The following is a 7,171-nucleotide window of genomic DNA, read 5'->3' as shown; positions in this document are numbered from 1 at the left end:
TGGGATGTATTGAAAAATGCCTCCGTAAAAAAGAAATTATTTTATCACCTAGGTACTGAATACCACGATACATTTAGGCAATTTACAAAAGTTCATATACTAAATATAGATTTTTTTTTATGTATGACTTTAAAAATTTAGGAAAAAGTATTATGAAAGTAAACACATTTAAATCTACTGAGCAAAAAATGTTTTCATATAATAAAGGGAAAAAAACATTAAGCATTTCACCAAATTATGATGAGAACTCACTTTTAACAGTACAAGTCCTTAAAAGAGGTGCTAATTTATCTATTTTTGATAAATTAGAGAAGTTACCACAAATTAATCATGTGAAACCCCAAAAGCAGAAAGATGTTAAAAATTTAATGCGGTTTTTTGTAGTTCCAGAAAATGCTTCAGAATTCTACAAAGATATTTTTAAGTCAAATGACATAATAATTAATGCTGAAGATATTTTAGAAAATGAAAATGGGATTCCTCTGTATACTGAGGATTCTTTTTGAGATAATTATTTACCTTTAACTTATAATGTATAGGTACCAACTATTTTATATTAAAGTTGGTTTTATTGTTTTATTTTGTTTTTATGGTTTAAGATTTTAATTTGTTTGATTCATTTAATTATAAAAAAATGATTATTTCTTAAAATTATTATTAAATTTTACAATGTTTTTCTTTTATTACTTTAACTTACCTATTACATATAAATTTGAACTCATTGATATTGTTATAATACATTACTAATAAAAAATTGTAATAATAAAATTTGTTTGTTCATATTTTTTTTGTATCTGGTTAATATTAATATCAGACAATATACTTGTATTTTTCAAACAATAACATTTTCATGATATTTATTAAATGTAGTATAGTGCGTTTTGAATTAATAATGATTCCAAATATTAAAAAACGAACTATTGGCCGACTCGGTCAAAAACGTACTATGTGGCGGCAATAGTTCGTTTTGACACAAGAGGTAAATTTAAGACCTTGATTAATTAACTTAAAACTTAAAAAAGATGAATTTTGACACTTCAAAGCTATTTCTTTTTTTATAAAATATTGATAAAAATCATCAATGTAAACTCATACATAAAATTTATACCAAAAACAGTTTTTCTTCTTTCCTGAAAAGTTTGAATTTTGGCAATAGTGCGTTTTGGAATGCCGCCCTTCATATGTTATTCAATACAATTCCACTAGTTTTTTCGCTAACCTTAGGATAATATTTATTGTTTAAATTAATACCCACAACATTTGCTAAACGATTTTCAAATTCACGATTATGTAGTTGAGTAAGAATAAATTTTTTTTTTTTAATTTACGTTTAAATGCTGTTTTCAAAAGTGAAAGCACAAAATTTATCTAATTCACCATAAACATGACAATCATCTACTAAGTGTATTAGACTATGGACATTGTAGGAAATGTGTTCCTCTCCATATAAATCACTGAATTGTTCCTCATATGATTCCATAAAATCTTCAGCATAATTAATCATAGATGGCATGTATAAAGAAGAAGCTAAGATTCACATAGCTACATGCAACATCATAAAATGTAAAAATATGTCTTGAGTTAAAGACATTCCCATGTTTTGCAAAACAACTGGTATAAGATATAAAAGGAAAAGTCTGAACTCTGTTGCTTTCCAATAAGGAAGCTCATATAATGACCTAGGTTTCTTAGAAAACTCATAAGGAACGAATTTAGCAATTTTCACATAAATTGGTAGAAACATTTCTAATTGTGATACCTGAAAATCGAACATTAATATTACCTAGTGTGTTAGGGCGACCTAATGAAGTTGGACCAGATTTCCATAAATTCAGAACTTTTCTCACAACTCCTAAACTCACTAAATACATATACTCTAAAGGGAAGTCTGTGATCATGCGTATCCCTGGAATTTGAAGCAAGGGTGATTGACTTTTACAGTGATCTTTATAAATACCAGCAGCAAAATGTTCATTATTTCGTGGTGCTGCATTCAAATCGGTAAATTACATTCTATTTTTTATATGTTCACCTTCAACCACACATTTTTCACAAGAAAAATAACCTATATGTCCTTTAATTTGTTTAACTAATGCTCAAGCCGGTGCATCACAGATGTAACCAATCACTTGGAATGGCTTATAATTTCGATTAATGAAAATTCCTTGTTGCATTAATATTTGTACTTCTTTAACATATTCCATTAGATAATTATTACTATTGTTAGGTTATTTACTACCATAATAAGCACCAATCATAAAAAGGTCAGATTTTATTTGAACAATACAGCACGATATTGGCTAGAGACATCCATAATTTCCCTTATTTACTGGCACCCCATCAAAATTAATAAGTACATCGCAATTATTTACATTTTTTAACAATCCGTCGTTATATTTTAACCATAATTTATACAAACCATCCTCCAAGCCAAAATTAATATACTCTCCAAAGTCACCAACAACTCTAGTCACAAGTGGTATTTTAGGGGTTTTCATAAGAGTTCTCGCACTTTAGGAAGTTTAATCACATCAGATGGATTACATTCATATAGAATTTTAAGTAATTTGGTAGCTATATTATGAGGGACACAGTTAATTGAAACCCAATGTGCTAGTTTACATTTAAGAGCATTTTCTCCATACATTTTACTACTATCCTCCATTTGAATTTCGCTTTCCAACCCATTTTCACTTTCAGATGAGGTAGTTTCAATATCACTTTCATAGGGGGTAATGTTAAAATCGTCTAAGCTATTTTCGTGTTCAATATTTTCAATTACATGTGCTGGCGTTGCTGTACTTTTTATTATTTCAGGGCCGTTTAGTTCATTTATACCATTTAATCGTCTATAACGTTGAGCTCGACCTAAGTGTTTAAAATATTTATAAGGATGTTTAGGCATACTTACAATATCAATTTCAATTTTGGTGTGAGGCTGATCTTGATATCATACACCGTACACTGCTAGGACACACTTACAGAATAAAATAAACCACAGTACACAGACAAGAAGTACAGAGTAGTGCGACAGCTGCGAGTATAACGACGAGAGTTATGAGACATTCTGACAAACGATAAATTAAATAACAAAATAGTTAATACCCACATTAAGCTAATAATAAATTAATAAATAATCAATAACATAATATATAAGTATGGAGTAAAGTGTAGACCTTAGAAATAGAAAAAAATTATATTATTATTTATTAATTACTGATAAAAAATTGATAGTGAGATACAGCGCCCCTCTACTACAAATTACGTACTACAGTCTACAATTGCTGCACTGGCGCACTCCAGCGGCTTTAAAATATTATAATAATTATATTATACATTAATTATACGTCTATTATACATAAATATGCTATTTACAAAAATACATTTACAATAATCATTGTTTATATGTCAGATGTCTAATAGAAATATTCTGCTGGACCTGTAGAATTCATAGACATTTGAGACTTCCACATAGACATTTATACCCAAGTTTGACGTATAGTAGCTTTGACATGTTTACTGAGTATTGTATTATTATGTGATTGTATTTAATAAAAATGTAGCATCTATTTCACAGGTTAAAAAAAAACAGAAATTATTACCTTCTAGCTGCCTCTTCATAAATTGCTCTCGTAGACACACCTTCCACCATAGCTCGATCTCTTAAATTTTGTAAAAACTGACCTAACTCAATTTCGTGACCGGGTCTGTGGTTGTGAGTTTGGTACAATACAATATGTGCATTTTCAGGTACCAGCGCCATTGAAGCTGTTGCTCCACAACCTTGTTCATATCGCGAACACCGCAATTGTCTAGTGATAAAATAATGTTAGCAATTTATATAAATAACTATTTTTTAATTAACCAAGTTATTCAAAATTTTAATTATTTTTCAGCAGACCTTCGGTTTGTAGACTCTCGGTTTTGAACATATGTATACCCATCGGGGTCAGCGAAAATTGTTCGACCTCTAACACCGAGTACCTACTCTTCTTGACGGTTCTCCTTCTAAAAATTCCCCAACTACATCAATACCACCACGAGGCAAAAGTGGTGATCTAGAACGTGATCTTTTCCTAAATTCTTGAATATAATTGAAATTATAAAATTTAGTCTTGCAAAATAAATATAGTTCAAAATCATAATTTTAGAAAAATAGAAAAAACAAATTTTGAAATTATTCAAATGTTTTCTTATTGCTGATACATTGTGAGATCTCATCTCTCAAGTCAACAAATAAGGAAAATAGTACTGCTATAAAATCCGGGGGGAGGGAGTATTTTCAAAAACTCGGTAAAAAAAAATCATGGTATCTATAATTTGGATGCCTCACTGAAGAACCTGAACATTTAAATACACTATCCCTTCTGCGGAAACTATCTGTCAGCCTATATTATAATTATTAAGTATGTTATATTTATTTATATTGTTGCTATTTTAGTAACTTATTTCACTATTAGTAATATAGTATAAACTAATTACTAACAAGCAATTATAACTTAAAATGTATTTAAATATTTTGAAAATGCCATTGTGTATAGTGTACAGCTATGTACTTAATCGCGTAAAATAACGACTTAACCACATTAATTTCTTAATAAATCATTTAAAAAAGTGAAATTACTAAAATAGTTCTTTAAAAAAATATCTAATTTCAAGAAAGTTTGAACTTCAAATGTCTATAAAAAAAAGTGTTCTTATGTTTCATATTTATTTCATAAAGAATAGTTTATGTGAGATCTTTTATTATATTTTCAAGTTTTTTACCCCATAAAAAATTATATCATACTAAAATCAAAAAAAAAGACGATTTCTAAATACCTATATTTAACTTTTAAGCACAGAGTAAAAATATTGATACGTGCTCTAATATTTCATAAAAATATAATATAACCATTAGGTATAGGTACAACTAACACATATCCGTTTATAATGATTTGAAAATTTTTTTATGTCTAGTTAATGTGGTATTAGATCGTTGCCCCTCTCGTAGATTTAAGCGGTACTGGACATTTACTATTACTTCTATCTTTACTTTTAACTTTTTGTCAGGGGGTCCCCTAGGTTCAGTTAATGCTAATTGCTTATATGGAAATTTGGTGAAAACTCACGGGCTTCTATTTATTTATAAATTATAATTTCATGTATTTTGAAAAGGATTTAACTTAGTAATTTTTTTACATTATAAATAGGTAATATATTAACACGATCATTTGAGGTTCAATCATATTTTAAAATTTTAGAATTCATGAAATTATATTTTCAAAAAAATATTTTTGCTTATAAACCGATTTTAAACTTAAAATATTCACTATAAATAAATAATAAATATAGTCAAAATAGGTTAAACCTATCTAAGGTTTTACACTTAATCTATATCTAAGTCTACCTACCTAATTATTTTAATTTGATGTATAAAATATTCATTAAAAAAATTAATAGGTATATAGCCATCAATAATTAGATAAAAAATGCTAAAACTTACCATTCATTGCAGGAAACTTAAACTGAACCAAAATGTTTTAATATTACATTAGAATTCAAATAAGCACCACGCAAATTTCGGACGAAACAAGGTTTGATCTCATACGATAGTTAGAGAAGAAATGAAGAAATTCGAATTTTTTTAATTTAATAAAAATTAGCAGGCCAGGTTTTCAGGTTTACAGGGTTCCGGAATACCTATACAGGATCAAAATTAGATATAGGTATTGCACTATAGCCGACAGATAAAATCTAACAATCCTATCGTAATGGTACCTACTAGGAGTGCATTAGGCGAAAAATAACCTTTGGTTTTTTACACTGTTACCTATAGTATTTTAATATGCCGTCATCATTATCTTTTTATACAAGACAAGTATAATTTATACATTGGTACAAACCGGAAAGCTGTACCTATACATATTATATCCACAACCACTAGGATTAGAATAGCCAATAAGAATTACGATTCCCTCACTCACTCAGAAACTATTTTTCGTAGAATTCATTTGGTAAAATAATCTATGCAGCTATATGATCAATAAAATAACCAGATGCCTAACTGACCTATACAATATTTATTATTTCACGATATATCCAAGATAGATACACCAGTGTTTCTCAAATTTATTTGTCATGGGGCCCCTAAATTTAATGTAAAACTGTCAAGGCCCCATTACTCAAAATCATTAATTATTTTTTCTTAATTATATACTAAAATTGTATATACTTTATTAATCATATAAACCCATTTAATTTGAGTTAAACATTTTTTTCACAAACGTTTAACGCCTAAAGAAAATAGTTTAAATAAAATAAATATTTAACGTCCCCCCAGTAATATAGCCGAGGCCCCCAGTTATTTGAGAATCACTGTTACACAATCCCTTCTTTTGACTCAAAACTCAACCTTCTTGACCATTCAGTGATTACAGATTTGCATTTTATAAAACCTATTAATAAATTGGAATTTGGAAGGTACTAACTCTGGTAGGTTTTAGATACAAAATTAATCAAAATTTCAGAAGTGTACATTATATGTTATACGGAATTTAGGATAAACAATTTCATGAGACAATCGAGACACGGGATAATTTATGCTGGATACCTAGTATACAATGTTTACTGTACAATTTAAGACATTTTTTTAATGCGATGTAGGTATTATTATTTATTTTACAATATATAAGGTATTATTATTTACAAAAAATTACAATAATACCTAAATATAAACAAATTAGTGTATATTACAGGTATTAACTATTGTACCTACGTAAATAATATTTCGGGAGTTGTAATAAATTAATTGTTTTAAATTGTTACAAAAATATTGTACAAAAAAAATTTTAAGAAGGCGTATGTGACGAGTACATATAAAATAGATTACGAGTACCTACCTATGGTTATAAGCAGGGCAGAGGACTTGTAGCATTTGCATATTTTTTTTGCTTAGTCACACAAATAGCAGAGTGCGAAACAAATACGTTTCACGCTTTAAGCTAAAGCTAGTTTTAAAAATGTATTGTGCATATAAATGCATATTTTGCGATTTTTTGGTTTTTAAGGCATATTTCTTCCATTTTATACTTTTAGATGCATATTTTAAATAATTTATCATTTTATCAATATTTTTTAGTTTATTTATTTATTCATACAACCAAAATAACGTTAAATTTAAAATTATTTT

General features: G+C 28.0%; 1 protein-coding gene across 1 annotated transcript in view; it reads right to left on the bottom strand.

Annotated features, from left to right (window-relative positions):
- Positions 1-3,170, bottom strand: part of LOC103310521 — a 10,474-nt gene extending 7,304 nt beyond the window's left edge. Inside the window, exon 1 of the mRNA XM_029492162.1 lies at positions 2,912-3,170. The gene's annotated coding sequence lies outside the window, so the exon portion shown is untranslated. The remainder of the gene's footprint in view (positions 1-2,911) is intronic.
- Positions 3,171-7,171: the final 4,001 nt, after the last annotated feature.

This window comes from Acyrthosiphon pisum, chromosome X (assembly GCF_005508785.2).
Source record: "Acyrthosiphon pisum isolate AL4f chromosome X, pea_aphid_22Mar2018_4r6ur, whole genome shotgun sequence".
Classification (NCBI taxonomy): Eukaryota; Metazoa; Arthropoda; class Insecta; order Hemiptera; family Aphididae; genus Acyrthosiphon; species Acyrthosiphon pisum.
Note: the sequence above shows the minus strand (reverse complement) of the source record. Positions and strands in the feature narration are given on the sequence as shown.